Consider the following 27771-nt stretch of genomic DNA (forward strand, 5'->3'; position numbering starts at 1 on the left):
AAGAAGATTTACTTTTTGGTTTTAGAAGTGATCTCTGAGATTTATAAGATGAGGAGCTAGGAGGAAACATGGTATCTTAAATCATGTAGAAAAAAAGAGAAAGAGCATTTTCAACTTATGCTCCTTCAGCTGGAAGTCAGCATGCAGAAGAATGAAAATCAATACATTCTCATCACCTTGTACAAAGCTCAAGTTCAAGTGCATCAAGGACATCAGCATAATACCAGATACACGGAAACTAATAGAAGAGAAAGTAGGGAAGAGCTGTGAACACATGAGCACAGGGGAAAATTTGCTGAACGGAATAAAAATGGCTTAGGCTCTAAGATCAACAACTCACAAATGAGAACTCATAAAATTGCAAAACTTCTTTAAGGCAAATGACACTGTCAATAGGACAAAATGTCAAGCAACAGAATGGGAAGATATCTTTACCAACCCTACATCCAATAGAGGGATAATATCCAATACATACAAACAACTCAAGGATTTAGACACCAGGGAATCAAATACTGCTCTTAAAAAATGAACTACAAAGTTAAACAAAGAATGCTCAACGGGGGAATACCAAATGGCTGAGAAGCACCTAAAGAAATGTTCAACATCCTTAGGCATCAGGGAAATGCAAATCAAAACAATCCTGAGATTCCACCTCACACCAGTCAGAATGGCTAAGATCAAAAACTCAGGGGACATCTTACACTGGCAGGGATCAGGAGAAAGAGGAACACTCCTCTGTTGAAGGTGGGATTGCAAACTGGTACAACCACTTTGGAAATCAATCTGTGGTTCTTCAGCTATGCCATTCTTGGGCATACACCCACAAGATGCTCCAGTATATAACAAGGACACTTGCTCCTCTATGTTCATTGCAGTCTTATTTATAATAGCCAGAAGCTGGAAAGAAACAAGATGCCCCTCAACAGGGGAATGGATACAGAAAATGTACATTTACACAAAAGAGTACTACTCAGCTATTAAAAACAATGACTTCGGGTTGGAGGGATAGCTCACAGGTTAAGAGCACTAATAGCTCTTCCAGAAGTCCTGAGTTCAATTCCCAGCAACTACATCGTGGCTCGTAACCAGCTAATGAAATCTGATGCCCTCTTCTGGCATGCAAGCATACATGCAGGGAGAACATAATACAAAATACATAATAATTAAATAAATCCTTAAAAAATAAATAAAAAACAATGGCTTCATGAAATTCTTAGGCAAATGGATGGAACTGTAAAATATCATCCTGAGTGAAGGTAGCTCAGTCACAAAAGATAAAAACATTGTATGCACTCACTGATAGGTGGGTATTAGCCCAAAAGCTCAGAATACCGAAGATAAAATTCACAGACTACATGAAGCTCAAGAAGAAGGAAGACCAACGTGTGGATGTTTCAGTCACTCTTAGAAGGGGGAAATACTCAAAGGAGGAAATAAGGAGAAAAAGTTTGGAGCAGAGACTGAAGGAAAGGCCCTCCAGATACGGCCTCACCTGGGGATTCATTCCATATGCAGTCACCAAACCTAGACACTACTGCTGATGCCAAGAACAGCTTGCTGGCAGGAGCCTCATATAGCTGTCTCCTGAGTCTGCCAGGGCCTGACAAATACGGATTTGGATCCTCACAGTCAACTATTGGACTGAGCACAAGTTCTCAAATGGAAGAGTTAGAGAAAGGACTGCAGGAGCTGAAGGGTTTGCAACTTATGAGAAGATTAACAATATCAACCAATCAGAGTCCCCAGAGCTCCCAGAGATTAAACCACTAAGCAAAAAATACACATGGAGGGACCCATGGCTCCAGCTGCCTATGTAGCCGAGGATGGCCTTGTTGAGCATCAATGGGAGGAGAGGCCTTGGTCCTGTAAAGGATCTATATCTCTTGTAGGGAAATGTCGAAGCGAGGAGTTGGGAGGGAGTGGGTGGGTCGGTGGGTAGGGGCACACCCTCATAGAAGCAGTGGGAATGGGTATGGGATACAGGATTTCCAGAAGGAAAACTAGGAAAGGGGATATAACATTTGAAATGTAAATAAAGAAAATATCCAATAACAATTACTTATAAAAAAAAGAAAAAGGAAATATTCTACTAGTCTACTTCAAAGTCTACAATGCTATTAACTCTTATGCTTGTCAATGTAACCCACAGAGAATAAAAGCATATATTAAATGTGCAGCGAGAAGTGATGCAATGACTCATGAATGATAAGTGCATTATACTGGCCGGTCGTTCACACTCCAAGAAAAATTTTTAAGAGCTTTAACTGAAGGAAATTCTTAGCTGTAATTTTAAGTTGTGTGCTTATCTGCTGAGGACTCAATAAAGAACTTCTTTATTTTGGCCTTAATATTTCTGGGTGACATGATCAGTAAACCCATTTACCTAAAACAATGCAAAAAAATGGATTCAAAATCAAAACTTGCAATGAACAAAGAAGCTCATGGATCAAAAATTGAAATGAGTATGCTAAACATTTGAATATTAAGCTACACAGTGATTAGATTACACAGATAGCTCTTATGAGTCAGCGCCTGGCTCAGATACAGTACAGAACATTCGGTGAGTAGGCTGGAGTTGCACAGAGCACTCAAAACAATCTGCACAGCAAATTTCTTTTGCATATAGTGAATTAGAAAGCTTACATTACTAAAGATAGCATGCAAAGGGTACCTCTGTGTCTACTAGCAGATGGTCATGTGGCTTGGAATTTCTCTTTAACGATGGAGACAACAGCCTGCATCCTCCACAGCAATGAATGCAAGCATCCAATGAATCTGCACCTGATATTTAATTGGATATTTTTATCTATTTACACTTCAAATGTTATCCCCTTTCCAGGTTTCCTGTCCATAAATCCCCTATCCCACTCCCCTTCCCCCTTCTTCGATAAGGGTGTTCCCCCACCCATCCACCAACCCCTTCCCACCTCCCCCACCTTGACATTCCATTCCACTGGGAGGGTTGAGGGTTGGCAGAATCAAGGTCTTCTCCCATTGGTGCCCAACAGGGCCATCCTCTGCTACATATGCAGTTGGAGCCATGGGTCTGTCCCTGTGTACTCTTTGGATGGTGGTTTAGTTCCTGAGAGCTCTGGTTGATTGGTATTGTTGTTCTTATGGGGTTACAAACCCCTTCAGCTCCTTCAAGCCTTTCTCTAAGGTTAGCTGCAAACATCCTAATCTGTATCTGTAAGGCTCTGGCAGAGCCTCTCAGGAGACATCCATGTCAGGCTCCTATCGACAAGTACTTCTTGGCATCAGAATGGTAACTGGATTTGGTAGCTGCCTATGGGATAGATCCCCAGGTGGGGCAATCTCTGGATGGCCTTTCCTTCGATCTCTGCTCTGAACTTTGTCTCTGTATTTCCTCCTATGGATATTTTTGTTCCTCCTTCTAAGAAAGAATGCACTTTGACTGTCCTTCTTGAGTCTGTGGATTGTATCTTGGGAAATCTGAACTTTTGAACTAATATCCACTTATCAGTGCATGCATACCATGTGTCTAATTTTGTGATTGGGTTATCTCACTCAGGATGATATTTTCTAGTTCCATCCATTTGCCTATGCATTTAATGCAGTCATTGTTTTTAATAGCTGAGTAGTACTCCATTGTGTAAAGGTACCAGACTTATTTTATCCATTCCTCTGTTAAGGGACACTTAGGTTGTTTCTAGCTTCTGGCCATTATAAATAAGGCTGCTATGAACATAATGGTACATGTATCCTTGATATATGTTGGAACATCTTTTGGGTACATGCCCAGGAGTGGTATAGCTGTGTCCTCAAGTAGTGCAATGTCCATTTTTTTAAGGAACCACCAGACTGATTCCCAGAGTGGTTGTACCAGCTTGCAAGCTTATCAACAATGGAGGAGTGTTCCTCTTTCTACACATCCTCACCAGAATCTGCTGTCAACCTGAGTTTTGATAACCTGGTTCCATTTGCAAAGGAATGAAAAATGTGAAGAACCAATGAAGTTACATTGTTGTTTGCTTTGTGTGTCTGTCCTCTCATAAAAAGAGAAGGGAAAAGAATCAAAGGATGAAAACTTTGAGTAGACAAGAATAAAATTATAGCTGAGGAGGGGGGGGAGTATATATGGTGTTGACTTTTGAAAGGAAGGATAATGATCACGTTACCTTCTATGTATGCTTACAAATAGCCATTTTTCCCTTAACTGCTTTCATTCCTGTGTAGACATGGTATTCTCATCTGGAGTCATCTGTGAGGTGTGTCTGTTACACTGAAGCGTTTATGAACAAATACAGCAGTTTTACATTTTGCCCCAAATCTGCAAGCTTTCTCTGTTGCAAACACCCTGTCGGGAAGGAAGCCAGTGGAGACTAAATACCTAATTGAACATAAATGAAAGCTCAGCAGTCACAGTTCACTGCCATCTCTTTATCTGGCTGTCACAGACATTACCTGTATTGTGTGCATAAGTACCTATGCATGTTCAGATATGATTACATTAGAAAACTGAATATCTAGAAAAACATTGTTTGTATGGATGGAGGGCAATAGTTTAAAAAAAACTGTAAAATCTGTAACCAATGTTAATGTATGAGTTGTGCCCATATTTCTGTGATTTCATATTCTATTTAGAGAGCACATGGGGAATCCCTCTTGTATAATCACAGTGTATGCAGTTAACGTTTATGCATTTGTCACTTCGCACGGAACTGAACATTTAAGGCTTCCAAATACACTTAACAAATAACGCTTAAAAGAATATAAAAGGTGTATTAGATAAGGCAACTTTGAAAAAATACAGAAAATTTCTATCATTAAATAAGTCAAGCTGGAATAACATTGGATTCGTAGTATAAGGTGAAACTGTCTTTTAAAAGATTATACTGAGGAACAAGTCATACTGGCTCACTTTAGCAGAGACCAGGTTTAAAGGAAAAAAAGGAAGTCTTAAGTGTTTGAAAAAAAACAAACAGAAGTAGAGGGTAAAACAAATCAGGAGACAATGTAAAAGAGAACAATGTAGAAAGTGCACCTAGAAGACACAGTTACACACTGCTTGCAGGTGGGGAAGTCAGCAAAACCCAATGGACAAGGACCTGGGATCAGTAAGTCCACACTTGGCAGTGGAGAATATAGGTTAACCTGATCCGGTGTAACTTCCAATGTCTCATAGAGAAGCAGAAAGTTACACTTCCTGAGGGTGCAATTAGTCTGAATTAGAGACTCTAAAAGAGTCCGAGATTTAACTGGCTTCATCATTCTTCCCTTTTCTGTTTTTCAGTGTGAAGAGTTCTTGTTCCTATGTTTTGTGATTCACCCATTTTTTGCTCAGGATTGTTTTATCTTTCTGGGTATTTTGTAATTCAAGAGATGATGTAATTTTTTCTTAGATCTGTGAAAAAGTAGGTAGAGAGTTGATGATCACGGGGAATATGAACTGATCCATGGAGATCAGTATGGATGTGATTGATGAACTAAGAATAAAGATGAAAGCTGGCCCAGCTATATTGCCTTTTCATTTGTGCTGAAAGGAATCTTTAGTTTGCTGTCCACAGAGAGAGAGAGGCCCATCTGTTTAGTGCTCTACTGTTTCAAAGAGCTGGGAAATAGATGAGCCGGTAGGCCCATAACTGAAGAACAAAAATAAAATGTGCTCATTGGTTTTCCTCGAGGGAAAATTTGAGCCAGCCTAGAGACACCTGAGAAGAGGACTTCAACTGTGGGATTGCTCAGCTTAGAAAGGCATTTTGGCCTGTGTTTGAGCAATTGGCAATTGATGTGGAAGGCCCCAGCCTACTGAGCACAATTCCTTAGGAAAGGGGTCCTGGGCTTTGTTCTAAAGTTAACTAAGCATGACTTGGAATCTGGCCAGAAAAACAGTGTTCTGCCCCGATCTGCACTCTGAATCCCTGCCCTAGTTTCTATGAACAGTAGGCTGTAAATTGTAAACTGAAATAAACTACTTCTTCCCTAATCTGCTTTTGGTCCAAATACTTTATCCAGCTACAGAAAACGTGAAGAATAAACAGCTTTAAACCCAGCAGTTGGGAGGCAGTTAGTAGATTCTCTTTAGTTGGAGGTCAGCCTGGTCTATGTTGCCAGTTCCAGGAGTGCCAGGAAAATTCTTTCTCAAGAACACACACACACACACACACACACACACACACACACACACACACACACACACAACACTGAGCGAGAGAGAGAGACAGAGAGAGAGAGAGAGAGAGAGAGAGAGAGAGAGAGAGAGAAAGAGAGAGAGAGAATGTAAAAGCTTGACATTTATGGGAAAATCGATGGAACTGAAAACTATTATGTTGCCAAATAAGCCAGACTCCTCATAAAGAAGTGTGTGTGTGTGTGTGTGTGTGTGTGTGTGTGTATGTGCAGGAAGTGAGGATGACCCAATATGCTTGACACAGAAAAAACAGAGGACTATTGTTTAGGGAGAGAAATCAGACAAGCAAACAGGTTGTGGGTGCACAGATAGTTACTGAGGAATAGAGATAAATAAGAAGAGCATTGATACATGGACAAATGCCATAATGAGCCATTGCATTGTGTGCTCATTTAGAAAAGTAACAAAGGGGAGAGTCATTAAAAGGTAGTGTAGCATAGGAGCATGTAATAGGTTTGTAGAACAAAGCATGGTTAGCTGATAAGAGAGTTGAAGGGGAAGGAGACAGTTGGCGAATGCTGGTCGGAACTAAGTGTCAGTTTCACAGGAGGCCACCCTACCACTATTGTACTGTAGGGCAGCTGAGAGGAGTTTGGGGAAGGCAAAGAATGTGATATATGTGAGTGTGTGTGTGTGTGTGTGTGTGTGTTTGTGTATAGATATATTTAAATTTTATAAATAGAATTAAATATACATAAGTACATAAATATATATGTATATATATATATAAATTTAAAAGTTGACAATAATATCACATTGTTTGCCATCCCACCAACTTTTACTGAATTATATCATAATAAACAATCTGGTTATTATATAAGAAAACAACATGGAATCACAATGTTCAAAGTTATATAATTTTCCCTTTATATCTGTTTTAGCAATTGTTTTCAAACCCAGTTCTTTGGTCACATAAAATTATTTAGTTTTATGTTTATTCTCAATAATGTACAAGACAAGGAGGTTACTATAGCATTCGTCCTTGTAGTGAAGATGGTTTCACTCCACATCCACAGGCCTGCCAAGGCCCTGCTTTCCTGACTTTATGAATGAACTGATTGGAAATGAACAGGAGCTGTAAATTTCATAACCATCTAGGCTTTCAATAATTTTATCTGATACAACATAGTATCATTTAAGAAGTAAGGTTATTTCTGAACCTGCAATTGTTTTGTGACAACCTGATATTTTCTCAGAAAAATACGTTTCAGACAAACATGTGGATTTGAAATTTGCCACAGCTTGTCATAAAAGTGAGATAAATTACCACTTCTTGGTAATCTGATGGGACAGTAAAACCTATTTGTTTTAACTTCATCTTTCATTGCTCAGTTTTGTTGGGATTATCCAGGAGTGGGAAAAACACTGGAGCAGTATAATACCGGGCAGCACTCCTCCCCCTGAGGCATCATACTTGGTATGGAAAGTAACTACATTGTACTTAATACTTACATTCCAAGGGAATACGATCAGATCAGAGAAGACTGGTGTAACAAAGGAAGGCCAGAAAGCATTTATCACACTACAGTGATTCCAAATAAAATGGCTGAGAGGAAATATCTTCCTTCAGTAGATAATCATATGCTGCTTCACATTCACTAACCCTAGATTCAGAACAGTCTTCAGGTTTTTGAAATGTGTTGTTCAACCACAAAGACAAACATTCGTCACGTTAGAAGTTAAAAGATTTCAACCAAGTGGGCTTTTGAAAGATTATGATATGCTTCACACTTAAGTTATAATTTTCTTTTTGCTTCAAATGAGAACTCACTTAAGAGAGCATTGTGGACCACCCATGAAAAAGATTACATATATATATATATATATATATATATATATATATATATATATATATATATATACACACACATACATACATAGATGTGATAAGTAAGCTATAATTAATAACCTTTCTTAACAAAGTTAGGTTAAATGACCCTGAAGACAAGGCCAAAGATACTATTATCTTCTTCTGAAAAATCTCCATGAGACACTAAATGCATCTTTAAGAGAGTAAAGGAATTAAAGCAGGTTCTCTAAAAGTCTTCCTTGGCTCAAGAAACTGGGGACTAAGGTTGTACAGCATTTCAGTATTACAGTTTCATAAACTGTAGTAGTGTTTTTGAATACAGATTAACCATCATGTTCAAGGCACTGTTTGTTTATTTACTGTTAACATAGATGATTAAGTTTATAGTAGTTTCCATTAGTACAAAATTCTGGTTCATGACGAGGATGACATTGGAAATATCACTTTTTGTTCTATTTAATATGCATGCATTGAAGCCATGACTCACATACAATCAGTTTCAATGCTGAGATCACATTTCTGGCAAATTTTGTTTAATGAATGGTCTTATTATTGATATAACCATGTGCTCACAGTTAGACGCCCAGGTTTTCAGTGGAGGCAGACACTGTTCAATGGACTTATCATTATACTTTATTTACAATTCAAATATTTTCCCCTTTCCTGGGTTTCCCTCTGAAAACCCTTATACCATCCCCTTTCCCCTTGCTTCTTTGAAGGTGTTTCCCCCACCCACCCATTCACCAATTTCTACCTCCTCACCCTGGTATCCCCCATACACTAGGTCATCAAGCCTTCACAGGACCAAAGTCCTCTCTCCCATTGATGCCAGACAATGGAATCCTCTGCTACATATGCAGCTGGAGCCCTGGGTCTGTCCATGTGTACTCTTTGGTTGGCTGTTTAGTCCCTGGGAGGTTTGGGGGTTCTGGTTGGTTGATATTGTTGTTCTTCCTAAGGGGTTGCACACCCCTTAGCTTCTACAGTCTTTTCCATAACTGCTCCATTGGGGTCCCTGTGTTCAGTCCAATAGTTGACTGTGAGCATCCAGATCTGTATTGGTTAGGCTCTGGTAGAGCCTCTCAGGAAACAGCTATATCTGGCCCCTGTCAGCAAACACTCTTGGCATCCACATTAGTGTCTGGGTTTGGTGTCTGTTCATGGGTTGGATCCCCAAGTGGGGTCTCTTGATAGCTTTTCCTTCAATCTCTGTTCCATATTTTGTCCCGGTATTTCCTTTAGACATGAGTTATTCTGTGTTAAACATTGAGAGATGAGTGGGTGGTCCCATCCCTCAAATGGCACCCTTGTCTAACCTGTGGTTATGATCACACAGGCTCTCCCTCCCTTCAAGTAAAGGGCAGAGATTGAATTCAAGTATCTTCCCTTGTCTTCTCTCTATCTTGGTGGTAGGGTCTCTTCTTCAAACCTAAAGCTAGAAGTTCCTGCCTAGCTCTTCCTGCTTAGTTCTGGGATTGCAGACTTGCTTTTCTATATTCAACCTTTCTGTGGAAGCTGGCATTCAAACTCTGATGCTTAGGCATGTGCATTATATACCCTCTCCAAAGCGCCATCTTACTAACCTCACCTCTGAATGCTTTATAAAAATATGTATTTTATATGTCTGTGTGTATGTGTACATAAGTATGCCACAATAGAGCAGGTGCCAGCAGAGGTCAGAACAGTGTGAAGTCTGGAGCTGGAGTTACACAGAGTTTTCTGTCTCAGGAAGTAGGCTACGGAAGCTGAACTTGAGTCACCTTGAAGTGCAATAAGTGCTCTTGATCACTGAGCCCCCTTTCTGACTCACATGCCCCATAGTTGACATTTCAGTTAATTATATCTCACTTTTAGCAGAAGTGTAGTGACACAAAGATACAATGCAAACATCCTGAGGATATCCCAAGCATTCACTATGGTTTTCTTCTCGTTACTTACTTAGGCTTTTCTTTAACTGAATAGCTGAAGGAAATTTCAGTAAGATGTCTATCAGATACAAGCCTTTATATTTTCTCTAAGGTGAAGTAAATATAATAAATATGAATATTTGTTATAGGTAGTTTTCTTTCAGTTAACAAATTAGAATTGCATACTGTTTAATTATTTTCTTTCAATTAAGGACAGAAAAGCCTAATTCCAGTGGGGTTCACTGGATTATTTATTAACCTCACATGTCTATTTGTATGAATAAAACTTCCCTACAAGAGGAACATTTGAATTCATTTCAAATGTAAACAAAGGATTATTTATTTTAATAATAAATAACAGCTCACCTTCTTGGCAAAATTATAGGTGTAAGATTCGAGAAACATTTTTACTTGCTTACAGCATACTAAATTTCATTAAATGTAGTTTCATGTACTCAGGGTCAATTAAAATGAAAACTTCCCACAATCACATTTGAATTTATATAAAAAAATCTACATAATCATTTGAAGGACAAATTAAGCTGTGTTAGTACAGACAACAGGGATTGTCATTGCAAAAGGATAAAAGGTATTGTGGGCCCAGATATGAGTGTCCAGGAACTGGAAACATGGTTTGCTCCAAATTCCCAGTTCTACCGTGCAGTGATTTCATGAAGCTTTTATACCAGAAGAAAGGAAGGTCATGAATCAACATGATTTTTAAAGCCTGGAAGAAGTATCAGGTACGTGGATGGCAGGAGAGCTGGTAAATCTCTGATGCAGGCACAGACTCCATCACGGGACATTCTTAGCTTTTGGTTTAGTGATAATTAGTGACAATCAGGGGATCGTTAAACATTCCAAGGATTTACCTCATAGTCACAGGATGTTAGTCACACATGAAGGTTGGCAATAAATGGATGGCTAATAAAGAGGATAAAGATGGGCAAAGATGATTGGCCTGTGACCTGCAATGGTCCAGGTTTTTACATCATTGCAGTTATAAACAGCGGAGCAGCCTTGCACAAGGGTTAATGACAGGGACAGGCTTTCCTGGAACTTTTGTTAATGATGTTTCCCTGAGAGGTGTCAAGTGACTGCTTCAAGATCTAGCACACAAAGAGCAACCGAATGTTCCAGAGCTGTTCTTACCTTGACCCTCTTTAAAAGCAGGTGGAAAACTGACCCATGTTCAGCTCATCTTCTGCTCTAGATATTTGCATCTGGAACGTTGCAGGCCACTTAAATTACTGTTGTTTCTTGAGCCCCACTATCTCCCAAATAATCTGGCTAAATCTGTATTAAGCAATAAGAAATCTGTCCTACCACTGAAACTTAAAGCTGAATTTTTACCATGAAGTAAGTAGGTTACCTGATTATTGGAGGGCTCACAGTTCAGAAATTCTGAGCAAAGAATACTTCATAATAAAGTACTTAGAGTGTTTAGGTTTTACAACAATAATTTGAAAGTCTAGTGTAACAGTTCAGGACTGTAATCTCAGCACGTGTGTGGATGTGAGCAAAGGAATGAGACCATGTTTCAGAAAATAATAACAGACAACAAAAAATGAAAAATCAAGGAAAAAAAAACGAAAATCAAACTAAAGATTTCAGCCAAGGGAATGCTCCTGTAATATGTATAAAGAAATTACAAAACAACTATAAAATGCATTATTCTGTATCTTAAGTTCCATATATCTACATGGATAACTTTGTGCATTTGTTACACTTGTGACAATATGATAGAATGGCTGTGATGATAACTTACTAAGTAAATTGATTTATTGTGCTCATGGTTTCAGAGGGTTCAGTGTACATGGCGGCGGCTCTAGTGCAGTAGAATGTTCTACCATGTAGCCAGACAAATTAGAAGAAGAGTTGCATTCTTCTTGTGGCCATCTCTGTTACTGCTATTTATTCCACCCCAGATCTCATGTCAAAAGACACATACATCTCACACTGTGGAACTTTTCAATCTGCTAATCATTTCTGAAAATTCTTTCACAGATATAACCAGAGGTATAACTCTATAATTTCTTAGGCAATGCTAAATCAAGTGATCTTGACAATGTATTGATTATGAAACCTTGTTAAACACTCCACTAGTCTACTGTTCTGCCTTTCTTCAATGTTGGCTTGAGAGTTTTCTAGACAATGTCTCCTGGGAGCTATTACCAATAGCAACAATGCCTACCCTAAGGGGTAAGATAATTGCTGTCAAAATGAAGCCATATGACTTAAAAACCCCAATGCCCTAATGCCCACATTTAAATTTATATCCTCAGTTTCTTCTTTATAAGCTTTATTTTCATTTAAATGAAAACCACAGCCCTAAATAGTAATATGCCTTATTATGGAAAGTTTAAATGAGTTTAATTCGCAAATTGCCTCAGCTCTTTGCAAAGATTTTGTGTGAAAACATTTAAAAGCTTATTTCAAAATAAACAATGAAATGTAATGTTATTAAAAATAGTTGCATCGCAGCGCAATATAACCCAGAATGTAGATATTCAAACTAAGACATTACATCCTCTGGTAAGTAATCTTGATTTTCAACTTGATTCGATCTAGAACCCATCAAGGCACACATCACTGAGAACTCTGTTCTCCTGCATGGCCACCAGAATGTAGCTTCTTTCACCTTCCAACTGAAGGGTTGAAGACCAGTGGACCTCTAGGATTGCTCGAAGACTTGGGAGGCAGATGGGCTGTGCTAAGCCTGGATGAAGAAAATTGTACCTAAATTTTTGAAGGTGGGTTGGTGGCCCCATCCCTCCATGCGGGCCGTGTCTAACTACTGGAGGAGGTCTCTTCAGGTTCCATCTCCCCACTGATGGGCACTGAGGTTAAGGTCACCCCCATTGAGTCCTAGGAGCCTCTCACATTACAGGTCTCTGGGACTTTCTAGAGATTCTTCCCTAACCTCCCCACCTGCAGCTACACATTTCCCTTCATTCTCCTGGCCCTCTCGCCTTCCCTCTCCCCCACGCCTGACTCTACCATCTTTCCCCCCACTTTCTCTTCTCCCAACCACGTTCTTCCCTCCCTTCCTCTGCCTCCCAGAATTATTTTATTACTATTAATTGGGATTGAAGCCTCCTCACTTGGGGCTTCCTTCTTGTCTAACTTCTTTGGGTCTGTGAGGTATATCATGGGTATCCTGTACATTTTGGCTAATATCCATTTATCAGTGAGTACATACCATGCATGTACTTTTGTGTCTAGGTTACCTTACTCAGGATGATTCTTTTCTACTTCCATGCATTTGCCCGCAAAAGAATTCATGATGTCCTATTTTTAGTAGCTGAATAGTATTCCATTATGTAAGTGAACCACATTTTAAGTATCCATTCTTTGGTTGACAGACATCTGGGTTCTGGCTATTACTAATAAGTTTGCTATTAACATGGCAGAGCACATGACCTTGTGATATAGTGACTCAAAGAAATGCAGAGACTATAATGGAGCAGAGACTGAAGGAATGGCTGACCAATGACTAGCCCTACTTGGTATCCATCCCATAAACAGGAACCAAACCCTGACACTACTACTGATCTATGTTGTGATTGCAGTCAGGACCCTAGCATGGCTGTCCTCTTAGAGGCTCTACCAGCAGCTGACTGAAACAGATGTAAATACAGGTAACCATTGAACTTAGGTCAGAGACTCCTATAGAAGAGTTAGGGAAAGGACTGAAGAAGCTGAATGGGATAACCACTCCAAAAGAAGACCAACAGTGTCAACTATCCTGGCCCCCTGGGAGCTCCCAGAGACTAAGCCATCAACCAAAGAGCATGCAAACCTGATCAGAGGTCCCCAGATTGTTAGACTAGACTAAACTAGACCATGGATTTCTTATGGAAGCTAAATTGTGAGGACGAATTTAAAAACATACAATTTGAGATACACATTGGAGAAGTTAAAATGCTATGAGCACGAAGGATCAAATAGGAGCTCAGAGAACAAGATGCCAACAGCAATATAGACAGTGAAAGCTAGAGACTTACTCAGCAGTTAAGCTAAAGGTCTTTTACATCTTGTCCTGCAGAAAAGTTCCTCTGAATTTTATTAATTCCTTGAGGTTTTGAATTCGATTGAGATGAAAGAGGACTGACTAATTAATCTGCTGGAGGAAACTTTACAGATTGTTTGTCACTCATGTGGTGGCACTGTTGCTGGTAGCTGCTATTTGACTGGTTTAGAGTTGTTACCAGGAGCAAGGGAAAAAACATTAGAAATGCTTGAAATACGTACTGTTTGATCAAAACCTAGGTAAACATGGGATCAAGGAAGTCATGGTTTCTGAAAAGATTAAAACTATGAAGGAATCAACTACTTTGCCTTGGAATGATAGGAAAGATTTCTTAAACAGATACTGAGAATTCATCAAATCTTACCTAGAAAGTGCTATAAAAATATTAAGGTTATTTGAAGACCTTTCCCTGGACAAGAGAACACATTTGACAGCTCCGCTAAGAGCTGTCCCTATGTGGGTACTGCAGCTCTCTCTGATTGCAGGGCAGCCTAAGTACACCAAGACTAGTGTGCACAAGATCCATGTCTAGACCTTGCATCAGAACTTGGCATCATCTACCAGTTCTGAGTTGTGAGCATGGGAAAAACTACAGTTTCTAGACTATGAATGTTCCTGACTTGATCATAAAGGTAACGTTGTCTGCTAAAGCCCTGTGTGCCTGGGTCCAGATATAGTTCCTCTTTTTCTGTGTTCAGGTTAATTGTGACAGTGCTGTAATGAACGTGAGGCAGCTGGCATTGCTTCAGCAGCCTGACCTCTTCTGTGAGCTAATAGTCAGGAATAGAATTGATGGACAATGCATGGGAGTTTCTCAAATAAATTACATTAATATGGTATGAGTTTCTTGTTGAAAATTGGTGTGTATAGGCATGAGTATACACACCCACAGTAGCTTATATGGCAAGATTTTAACTTCCAAAGGCTAATAAAATGTCTGACAATGTCACATTAAGAGATGAGTACAAACTTTCTGTACTGTGAGAATGACACATTTCACTGAGGCATCTGCATGTTTACTGGATACCTGGAATTGTTTTTCCCTGTAGAAATAAAAGCAATTTACTTTCATCATTGTGAGTCAAAGCTACTTCCTTAGAGACTGAACTTCATCCACATCATTCCCGTGTATGAGATAACATAATGCACTTAGAGAAGACATCATTAACCTACAACATTCTTATCACCCAGGGAACTGCTGGAAAGGGTAAATATGTAACGTGTCCTAGTAAAATTATGACCTGCTTATTGGTTGTTAACCTTTATCAAGAGATGAAAATAAAGAGTGGCTCAAGCCTGCTGACCTGGCCAGTGCTCTTCCACACTGTCCACTTACATAAATGAAGTCTCTGTCTAGAGTTTTTAGCCACCAAGTGGAAAATGTATGCAAGGAGACTTTCTCAATGTGTAGACTGTTCTTTCTAATTAACATGCTAATATCTCCTAACAGTTTTCCTTTCTAATGTTAATACAGAGTTGTGTTAGTCTAAGCGAAGATTTGACATCTTAGTGCACCTTTTAAATACCTATCAGCTTAACTGATTCAAAAGTAAGCTAATATGAAGATGAAAACAAATGAGAGCCTAATATGAACCCCAATATCTACCTAATTATCATTACAAATGTTCTGTAGAACATTGTAGAAGCACAGTTTTCAGTACCAGTTTCAGGTTCTCTGTATCTCTGTCTTTCTCTGTCTCCATCTCTCTGTCTCCATCTCTCTGTCTCCATCTCTCTGTCTCTCTCTGTCTCTCTCTGTCTCTCTCTGTCTGTCTCTGTCTCTGTCTCTGTCTCTGTCTCTCTCTCTCTCTCTCTCTCTCTCTCTCTCTCTCTCTGTGTGTTTGTGTTTCCCTAGTTACTTGTTTATCAACTCCCATATTCTAATGAAATTTTAACATACAAGTAGGAGCGAGTGCTCCAACCGTAATTTCATTACATTGTATGTAACAAACTTCATATTTTTGAGTCAAAAATTTAATGTAATATTTGACTTCTCAAAATCCTTTAAGAAAAATACTTCTCACTTTTGTGTAGCAATCTATTATTTAAGTAATTCTTACGTGTCCAGGAATACTTAAATCATCATTTCAGTTATTCAGTAACTAATTTCTTTTAAATTTTTGCCACTTTACCTTTATTAAATTCCTTTGCAAATGTGGACAAGCATGAATAAGCTTCAGTGAACTTTACAACAATCCTAGCTCTTGCTCTATGTCTAAGTACCATCATCACTATGGACTCCCAGGATTAGAGGATGTTACAATTTGGCTTACTAAAGAGCAGTCTCTATGATCACAGTGCAAATCAAGGAATGTTCTTGGGATTAACATGATAGTATAAAGAATAAGGAATCATATTAGGAATATAAATAGATGATCGATAGATGGAAGGATAGATGGATGGATGAATGGATGGATAGATAGATAGATAGATAGATAGATAGATGATAGATAGATGAAGCTGAATTTGATTAACTAGGAAAGACTAAACCTATGAGAATAATATGATTTGATCAGTGTTGGGCTTAGACTCAAATCGAATATAACTTTACTGTCAATCCACTATGATACATTTCTACAAGACAAAACATGATTTCAAAGGTTACAGAATCTCCTGAAACCACACCAGCTGGAACCTATGAGGCTCTGCATCCAGAGTTTTCACATTTCATCAGTGACACCAGCATACTGATGCTGTTTGACTCTTAGTGAGAGCTTTGTGATGGGGTGAAATGATTCTCAATGAGGTTTAATTCTCTTCCCCTGCAGATGCCTACAGATGTTGAACATTTCAAAACATCTTAGAAGGCTTTTATTTATTGTTTTAAAAACTACTTTTTAAATTTGGATCCTCATTTTGATCTTGATTATTTAAGGATTGTTCTTTCATGTTCTTTATAAATCTTAATGTCAAAATTAAAACTTATTTCCAGATCCTTGTCTTGAAAAACTTCTGTGATTGTTTTCATATATCATTTTAGAGTGCAAAAGTGCAGAGTAGAAGATGAAAATCTGAACCAATAAAATCAAGATCGACAGTGAGAAGCAGGTTTGTTGAAATGATGAAGGGTTGAAAAACTAATGCTGGGTCTTCATTTCTCAATTATGCCCGCCTGAAAATTTTCCTTTTCAGAAAAGCACAGTGTTTATTTTTCAAAATAGAAAACATATTATTTCTTATTTAAATAACGTGCTGTATATTTAAAATAATTGCTTACTATTATACAAAATAAACAAGGGAAATGTTGAATTTTTCAAAATCATGCATAATATTTTAATATAATAATAATAAATACCATATGAATCGGGGAAGTTATTATGCCATAATACCTCTAGCATTAGATACCTTTCTATAACATTTTAGGTTAAGTATTTGGGTTGTTTTTAAATAAGTAAGAATTTTTATTAAAAGGTATTTAAAGTATTTTATTAAAATGTATTTAATTTGCCTCTGCCATATCAAAAGGTAAACATTTCTTTTACTCTTTATAACAGGTTTTTGATACATTTGAATACATACAATTGGGTTTCATTTCCTTTCCAAACAACAACACTTTTATTCCAAATTCAGATGCATTTTGCTTCTGAATGAATTGTCTGTGGTCTTTGAAAGAGCTTTCTTTTTACAAACTTGAAAAAAATTTTCTAGTGCTATCTTAATTTTTTTAATTAACATATACCCATTAAGGATGGATTAAGGAAGCATTAATGGGACAGATACATGAAAACACCAAGAACAACCCATGTTGTTTGTACTCTAACGACTACAACAACAAATGCAATGGATATTGATCTGCAATGTCTTGTTTCTTGTAGATTTCTGTTGTCATTGATTATGTGCATGTCCGTGTTTCTGTAAACATGTGCACATGAGTGTAGTGTCCATGATCAGAATAGGGCAATGGGTCATCTGGACCTGCAGGTAGAGGTGGTTGGGGATCTCACAATTGGATATATAAATCTGAACTGTTGTCCTGCATAAGAGCCCTGCATGCTCTGAGCCAATAGGTTGCATTCCAGCCCACTGCTTTATTTTTTATTAATAAACAATTAGATAATGATTTTCTGTTTGATGATCACAAGCTTGGATTGCTTAGTGTGCTGTAAGTCTGACAGAAGAACACTCACTGTCCATGAGAACACCCTGTTCCCACAGGAGAGTTTTATGCCTTGATAATAACTTTTCTCCCACTGTAAAACCTCCATAACATGCATGATGCTAGACAATGACTCCGGGTCCCTCGGCAGTTCCCATATGTTCAAAAAAATCTTTTTGTTCTCAGCTTAGCTCTTGAATACAATCAGTCTCTAAGGTCATGTGTCCTTAAGTAAAACCACTCCACAGATCTCAAAAGCAGGACTTCTATCCACGTTGTTAGACTTACTGAAATGATAACAATGAGAAGTTCTCTAGCGAAGTGGTCTGAGGCAGGTATACACTAAAGCTCTGGTTTGATTGACTCTAAACTGCTGTGGAGATTCAAGATCCAAGATGAACAGCAGTTCATTCCAATTGCCAGGACTGTAACTGTGTTTTGCTAGAAAAACAACAAAACAAAGAGAATCCTAAGGCTCCTCTTCATTGGAACAAAACAGGAAACACTGACTCTGCTTTGGTAAATTGAAGAAATTAATAACTGTTGCATTGAGACAGCTAGAGTATCCACAGCAGGCACTGGTACGGAGTATATGGAGAACAGATTGCAGTGGGGAGAGTGAAATATGACTACTTTCTGAAGCAAGGGAAATCGACACACTGAGTACACTTTACCATTAATATTACATGGCTGGATATTTGCTATGCACAATAAGTACAATGGAGAATTGAGTAGTAGTCAGAAGAGAGAACGATATGAAAGGTGACACAACACAAAAATATGTTTGCATGAGCATATTTGTTTGTCTATCTATTCGTTTGTTTTTAAGTAACAAGAGGACAAAAATGGAGAGGTTCCATAGCTGATAGTTTTGGAGTTGGTATTCTAACAGGCCAGATTCTGGGAGTGACAAAAGCCTGGGCAAGATCAAGCTTAGAGTTCTTGGGGGAATAACTGGGTTATAGGTAATTACAGACAGCACAGGATCTGCAGAAGAACACATGGTCTTTACTCCAAAGAATGCTAAGAGACTGAAGAAAATTTCATAGCCTGATACACCAGAGAGCCGGGACACTGGCCAAAATATTCTGATAAATGCTATATGCCTCTGTATAGTTAGGTAAGTCAAGCCATTTAATAATTATATATTATTTTCCAAATTGTTCTAAGAGCTGGAAAGAGGGAGAGGAGACCAAAAAGTCCTACTCATTGCATCTAATTAACACAGAGGTATCAGCAGATAATTGGCTATGGACAAAGAAAGAGGTGGGATCTTATTTAGTATCAAAGATCTTACAGAATGAAGAACTGAAAAAAAACCTGGGAAAAAACCTTGATATTGCTAAAAATAAGACAAGCACATTCTAGAAAAAAATACAAAGTAACATTTCAAATGTGAAAAATGATGTGACATGAATTGAATATTGTTCCATTAACCTAGATGGCTTACAATTCCAGAAAGTTTTCCAGTGAAATGTAACTGTAACATGAAGAGATCACCTGTGAACTGAGGTGCATTTATATGTCAGTAAAGAATGGGTAATAAAAGAGTGTGAAAGAACATGCCAGAAACTTCAGGAATCCCGATGCTCACTTCAAGAAGTCAAAGGTTCCAAATAGGGAATAGAGTGAAACTAAAGTAAGATGATGTAGATTTTAATTTTCCAAGCACATCTCAGTGAATAGGACTTCATGAACGTTCTTAATGGTACTTTGAAGAGAGATTCATTGGACGAATTATGTGCTGTGAGAGAAACTTCGCTAGTACAACTCAGTTCTCCATAAACCTGTTCATCTGCAATTATTTAGGAAACATATCTTCTAGAAATATTTATGTCTGAACTTTGTATCTGAGTAGTTTTTATCTGAAGCACATAGATATTAAGATCCTACAGCTAATACTTGGTATTAAGTCTTGGTATTTGGGGTCAGGAATTTGAAAGTAGGTGTGCAGCAGTGGGGGAGGGGAACTGAGAGAAACAACTAGAAAGTCCCCAATGCCAGGGACCCAAGAGGATCCCAGGACCCAATAGGGAGGACATGAGGCGAACTGCCCAACAAAGGGGAGACAGAACCTGTAGAGACAATATCCAGTGGATAGACATGGCTCCTGACTGAGGGAAGGGGCCATCCACCTATCTCAAAAGTATTAATCCAGAATTTCTCATATCAAAAGGAAATGCAGGGACAATGTGCAGGAGAAACCGAGGGAAAGGCCATCCAGAGACTGCCCCACCTATGAATCTATCCCATCTGCAGACAGGATAGTGGAACGCTAGGGTGCTGAGGCAGGAGTGGGAGAGCGGGTGGAAGAGCACCCTCATAGAGGAAGGTGAAGTACATGGGATAGGTGGTTCTTGAAGAGAAAACTGGGAAGGGGGGATAACATTTGAAATGTAAATAAATAAAATAACCAATAAAAATGAAGAAATCTTGGTATTTTAAATTTTATCTTCAGAATCAAAATAATCATCATTACTATTGGCGAAAAAGCACACTATCTGCAAATCGTTGAAAAATCGAAGAGTTTAGTAGCCAAATTTCACTTTCTTCACTGTATAATTTTTACTAGCTTCTACTGTAAGGTACAGGAGAACTGTCTATATTTTCCTGATGTCTTTTGTTGCTATATGTACTGCAGATAACATTCAAGTAATGACAAAGGAAAATTAATTTAATTTGAAAAAATGTCTGAATAATAAAAATTTAGTGAAATGGATTATCCTATTCCAACCTTACCTACGGTTTGGTTTGGCTGCTACTGTAACAGGAAGCAGAGTTCAGAGAATGGCTGATTTAAGGTATAAAATAGGTCTTTTGCTTTATGATTTAGAATCATCTTTCTAACTGGCTTTGCATTAGTGTAAGAACAATCAATGAACTCCCTAAACTTTGTAGAAAGTGCCCATTGGAGAGATCAGGAAAATAATGTCATTCTGATACCATGAACTTGTTATGTGTTAAGTCTTTATAAATGTTTTCAAATCACTAGTTATGTTTGTCTATTTTATTAAAAAATATATCATTTTAATATGGTATGAGCTTGTACACAGGTTGCTGGACAAATAGATATGAAAGCTCCAGAGTTGCAAGACTGAAATTTAAACTCTGTAAGCTTACTTGAAAGCTTAGGGTCGGCCCCCTTCCTTCAACTGGACGGTGGGACAGAGGCCACTCTCTGCCCCACTGCTTGCCCCATAGCCACCCCACCACCTGGGGGCTGTCCTTGTAGATCCTGGATCCTTCCAACACACTCACCCGCTCTCCACAAGTCCTCTGAAGCCTTGCAGGGCCAGTGGCCCTGAGGTGCAGGGTCTCAGACTTTCTTGCCACTAGGCTAGGACCCACCAGTCCAGGCGTGCACCAGAGGGTACAGGGCTGGGGGGCGAGCGAGGGCGGGGCCAGCGGCAGCGGGGGGCCGGTAGGGTGGGGCAAGCGGGGCGGGGCCACTGGACTCTAGACAAGAGGAGAGGGAAGATTGGATAAGAAGGGAAACTCAAAAGAACCATTTTATATGAGTTGGACGTCTGTGCTAAAGTAAAAACCAAAACGCTAAGGGGTTTTCTACTGAATTATAATAAGAATCAAGATCGAATTAAAGGAGAATTTACAGACATTCTTCATCTTCCAGTCAAGTAGACTATTCCAAAGGCTTAAATGGCTAGTTAGAAAAGAAGTGTTTTAGGGGCTGGGGATTTAGCTCAGTGGTAGAGCGCTTACCTAGGAAGCACAAGGCCCTGGGTTCGGTCCCCAGCTCCGAAAAAAAGAACCAAAAAAAAAAAAAGAAGTGTTTTATTTGTGAGGAAGTGGAGAGTTTGGTGTTTGGGATGGAGTTTAAGATAGTCTGTCTTCTTATAGGCATATGTTTTTAAAGCTTGTAAAGTATATGCAGGAGACTCAGAATAGAAAGATCTGAAATAAATATTCCGTGTTCGTTCAGGGTCACCTGCACCCGTGCAGGGACAATGCTATTTTACCAACAAATACAAGATAGGGCTCCAAAAAAAAAATCATCTCCGAATTAAGCATTTAGATAGAGGAGATCGATATGGAGCCTGTAAAGGAGAGTTAGTAGAGAGGATAGTCAGGAGAAAAGGGAAAAGACATGCAAAAATAAAAGACTCTGGAGCTAGTGATGAAAGTTCAGAGACGCCATTTGCAAAGTTCAGTTTACTCTAAATAAATCTCGCGTCTCCCCCAAGTCTTGTAAATTTGCTTCAGACACCAGATCTCCTGTTTTAGCCTCGGAAAGCAATTCTGGGCTTCAGTACAGTTTGTCCAAGGCTATTAGTCAGGGTCTTTTAAACTATTTCATTTTTATAGACTCTAAGCTTGGTTAACTCCTATTTCTGTTGGAAAGTCCATGGTCCAAGGTGGATATATGCAGGCTTTACAGAACAACTCAAGCCCCATGGTTACTTTTCTCAGAGCCTCCGTCCCAATCTCTAGGACAAGCATCCCTGAGATCAGTATGCTATAGTCTCCCATTACCTCCCTCAAAACTTAGTAGTAGTTATCTGGAAATAAAATCTTGGATTCCTCTCCCACCAAAACTCCCAACCCCTGAAATGCCTTGCCCCTTCCTTTCTGTCTGCTCCCTGAGAGGAGTGACACTCCCCCTCTCTTCCTGTGACCCCTCAAAAATCAAGATTCATATCATATACTTGACTGGAAGTAAGGTAAAAGCCAGAAACTTAAGGTCTTGGATTTCCTGGGCTCACCAAACTGGGGTTGGACATACATGGTGACACCTCGTTCCCCTTCCCTAGCTTCTGTGCCCGCAAATTCAGACACAGCCACATGCACACACATTCGCATGAACAGTCGTGCACACACAGCGAAAGTAGCTGGAGAAGGAAGGAAGGGAAGTTTGCACCAACCAGTCATGAATGTAACTTGAAAGATTTCACACAGCAAAAGGAAAAAAATGAAAAACGTAAATTAAAAAATTAAGAAGTACATGCCCCTCCCCCACAGTCTCTTTCTTCATTCAAGGGCTGACTTGGTGCTTCTCTCTCCGACTGCAGCTTTTATAGGGCCTGAGTCTACAGTTCGACAGGTTCCCCTGTACCTTCCAGCTGTCCACTGGAATCACTGGGTCTGGCTCCCTGAGACAGTCTCTCAGAAACACTCTTGGGCCTGGGGAAGAGGAGAAAGTCACAGAATAGGCTGCCCAGGCCCCGCCAATGATTGGGCCCACCCAGTATACCTGTGGACAGAGAGAAGGCAGACCCAGACTTTAGAACTCTTCAGGAAAAAGAACAACAACAACAACAACAACAACAACAACAACAACAACAACAACCGACATATGCTGCTCTCGTGGCACACAACTAGGCATTACGGAAAGTTAATATAGTTTTTCCTTGTTGCTGCTGTGTTTGAGGCTCTTCATGTGAAGCATGTGACATTGTTTGGTTGGTTTTAAAACTCTAGACTCAGTGGGGCTGGAGAGATGGCTCAGAGCATTTGCTGTCCTTGCAGGGGACCTATGATCGATTCCCAGCATCCATAAGGAAGCTCACAGTCATCTGTAACTCCAGGTCCCAGGGATCCAAATGCACCTCCTGGGCTCCAAGGCCACCAGGCAGGCAGGCAGTGCACAGACATACATGCTAAACACCTATATACATTAAAAAATAAAATATAGCTTGGCCTAGTGACGATCACCTTTAATGCCAGCAGTAGTGAGACAAAGACAAGAGGTTCAAAGCCAGACCTGTCTACACAGCAAGCTCTGGACTTGTTACATAGTGAGAACTGTCTCAAAACAACAAAATACCCAAAATAAAACAAAACAAAAATTAAATTGTTTTAAAATAATTTTGGGCTAGAGAGATGGCTCAGTGGTTAAGAGCCCTGACTGCACTTCCAGATGTCTTGGGTTCAATTCCCAGCAAGCACAGGGTAACTCACAACCATCTGTAATGGGATCTGATGCCCCCTTCTGGTGCATCTGAAGATAGCTACAGTATGTTGTCATTAATAAAATAAATAAAACTTTAAAAAAAAATTAGGGTCATAAAATCTACCAAGAACAAAGAAGGAGGAGGAGGAAGAACAGGAAGCAGGAGCAGAGGCAGCAGCAGCGGCAGGAGGAGGAGGAGGAGGGTGGGAGAGGAGGAGGGGAAGAGGAAGAGAAGAAGAAGAAGAAGAAGAAGAAGAAGAAGAAGAAGAAGAAGAAGAAGAAGAAGAAGAAGAAGAAGAAGAAGAAGAAGAAGAAGAAGAAGAAGAGGAAGAAGAAGAAGGAGGAGGAGGAGGAGGAGGGGGAAGAAAAGAGGAGGAGGAAGAGTGAGGAAAGAGAAGATTAAGGTACCATACAAATTCCATAGTGATTTTTATTTCCTTTTTCTAAAACATCATAGAATATTCTCTTTTTCTGAACATTTGTTTAGTTTTCCTTTCCTTTTTTTTCTTTTTATTGGATATTTTCTTTACTTACATTTCAAATGTTATCTCCTTTCCCAATTTCCCCTCTAGAATGCCCCTATCCCTTCCCTGCCTCTATGGCAGTGTTCCCCCACCCACACACCCTTTCCCTCTCATCTCCGCTGGCTTTCCTCTACACAGGAGCATTGAGCTTTGACAGGGCCAAGGGCCTCTCCTCTCATTGATGCCCCATATGGCCATCCTCTGCTACATTATGTGACTGGAGCCATGGGTACTCTTTGATTGGAGATTTAGACTTTGAGGGCTCTGGGGGATCTGGTTGGTTGATATTGTTGTTTTTCCTATGGAGTTGAAAACAAATTCAACCCCTTCAGTCCTTTTTCTAACTCCTCCATTAAGGGCCTCATTTTCAGTCCAATTATTGGTTGAGAGCATCTGACTCTGTATTTCTCAGGCTTTGGCAGAGCCTGTCAGGAGACAGACTTCTGTCAGCTTGCACTTCTTAGCATTCACAGTATTATCTGGGTTTGGTAACAGTATTTGTATGGATCACCTGGTGGGGCTGTCTCTGGATGACCTTTCCCTCAGTCTCCGCTCCAAACTTTGTCTCTGTATTTCCTCCTGTAAATATTTTGTTCTCCCTTCTAAGAAGGCCTGAAACAACCATTCTTTGTTCTTTCAACTTCTTGAGATTCATGTGGTCAGTGGATTGTATCTTAGGTATTCTGAGCTTTTGAGCTAATAACCACTTATCAATGAGTGCATACCATGTGTGCTCTTTTGTGATTGAGTTACCTCACTCAGGATGAGAGAATACAATTAAGAGTCTAGTGTTCAGTAGCTCTTACAGCAGATTTCTGCCCTGATCTCCATTCACACCTCTAACTATTCCAATAAAGCATATTAGATGTTTTTATTACCAGTGACATTGTTCTTTCCCTTTGTTTCACAGTAATAGGTCTGTGCAGACTCTGAACTGTTAAACATGGCACTTAAATGACAAAAGTAGACTTGTGTTTCTGAGTAAAGGTTGCATTATCATACTAAGACACAGGGAGAGAAAATGTTAGCTGAACAGCAAACAAAGGTAAGGTGTAAGGTGAGGCTTAGAATTGTGTCCAGATGAGAGAAAGGGAAGGGATAAAACACCCAGAAATGTAAAGCAAATTGAATTTAGAAATTGGCTTTTCTATCATATTTAATGGATCACTGACTCCTTCTGAGTTGTGTTCTTTCTGCAGACCGTTTATCTGGATCCTTCAGATGGGAAGAATTGTATTTGTAAGGAAAAAAGTACCTTGGATTTCATGCTTTCAAGTTCAGAGAGCTTCATTATTCCAATATTATCCAATAAACTGTGGTTTAAAGTGTACAGTATAAATTATAATGTAACAGCATTATTATTGACATTTTTAAATAATAATAAATATAGGTGTGTTATATAAATTATTCATTTCTTTCATGTATCATAGTATAGATTTAATTGAAAACTATGAAAAAATATAAAACTACGTTTATCTGGAAAGGCATTCAGGAGATAATATGCATGCATAGAGATGAGAAATACTTTGATTTGTGTGAAGAAAGGAAACATTCTAGGTAGAAGTAACATTTGCACAAAAAGCCAGAGGCAAGACAGGAACAAGATTTTAAAGACCATCCTGAAAGGCTAATACACTAACATAACCCTGGACTTGGGAGTGAAATCAGCACTGAGACCAGGAGAGGAGATGGGAATGAAACATTCAGGGCTTTTACTAACTAGATAACGATTTTGAAACCGACATTTTGCCCAGAGCCAACCCTAAGCTTGCTTTTCTCAAGCTCAATGGAGACACTTGTGTAATAGGCTAGCCCTATCTGGAGCATGCTCCTCACATTCAACTATTAGGAGAGGTTTGACTCAGAATGATGACAAAGGTGTCAGCAAGTGCATTTACAGTACTGCCAAACTTAAACTTCAATTCTTTTCTTTTAAATTGTGTCTTATCGAATTAGTTCATATAAAGCTATGGGTATGTGTATGTGGGAATGTGCAGGTGAGCGTAGCCCTCGGGGGAAGGCAGAGGAGCCATTTTTCCCTGGAACTGCGGTTACCAGCAGGCATGAGCCACCCAGTTGCTGAGATCAAACTCAGTTCCTCTGCAAGATGTCAGTACCTGGCCCCAACTGCTGTGCCATCTCTAGGGCACTAAAGTTTAATTATTCTAATGAATTTTGAAGGAATATATAGTGATCAGATAAAGAACGTTGGATGATTATTATAAACTTATTATAGACAGGTAATATATAACAGAGTTCAAAAATTATCTTCTGAATTAACAAATTCATTTATATATTGATAAATTTAAATGCTACTGTTGGTCACGTAGCGTCTACTGGTAGTAAAAGTAATCATCACAATAATTTACAATGTCACTGGATGCTGGCATACAGTTAATGTACCCCAGGAGGACTATTTTTGTGCTAAAGTTTGCCAATTTGTATTTTACCCAAAATGTTACATATTAAAGAAACAAATGATAAAAGTGAGAAGAAAGAAATAAAGTGATTACAGGTATAGAAGTCAGGTGGAAGAGTGGGAAAAGATAATAATGCTTTTAGCTGCACACTGCACTTCTACCTTGTAATATTTTCTTAGAGAGACTCATTACAAATATATAAAATGATAACATCTTGTTTTTCTTACTGTTTTATATTATATATTCTTTATGCCATTCCATTCTATACTGAAAAGTTGTTCCATTTTTTAGACACGAAATGTTGGCCTTAGGTGGAGTGACTGCTGAGTGAAATGCTCTCAGAAGCCCTGGTCTGTCCCAAGCGTGTGTGCTATTTACTCCAGCTGCATGATGGAGGACTCTTAGGACATTAGAGGATGCCGGAACTCAATGTGCACTGCACTTGAGGATGCTCGGCTAATGCTGGCACCTGGATGGTGAATGGTATTAACTGTCCCCAAACCATTTACATGTCCTTTAGATATTCTGAAAATACCCTTTCTACTGTTTTCCAGAGATGACTTATTTAAACATTTGCAGTCTCATTGTGTTCATGAAATATATATTGCCCCATCTAAGCTTACCTCCAATTGGTCTTTATTTGGATAGATACATTTTCTTTTCTGCCTGACAAATTCTGAATATTTTCTATAAATGTATTGACAAAATCAGACATACCATGACTTTGCAAATTGTGGTATATTTTTCCCAATTGTTATTAAAATATAAAATGGCAGAAGCTTGAGTGTGCGATTCAACGAATAGCTCCACATTCACTTGTAGATACATGCACTTGCACTACACATACACACACACACACATACACACACACACACATACACACACACACACACACACACACACACAGTGGGGTACTGAGAAG

General features: G+C 39.1%; 1 pseudogene; it reads right to left on the minus strand.

Moving 5' to 3' along the window:
* Trim25-ps1 (tripartite motif-containing 25, pseudogene 1) overlaps window positions 1-25720 on the minus strand; it is a 49810-nt pseudogene extending 24090 nt beyond the window's left edge.
* Window positions 25721-27771: the final 2051 nt, after the last annotated feature.

The sequence above is a fragment of the Rattus norvegicus genome, chromosome 1, assembly GCF_036323735.1.
Source record: "Rattus norvegicus strain BN/NHsdMcwi chromosome 1, GRCr8, whole genome shotgun sequence".
NCBI classification, from domain to species: Eukaryota; Metazoa; Chordata; class Mammalia; order Rodentia; family Muridae; genus Rattus; species Rattus norvegicus.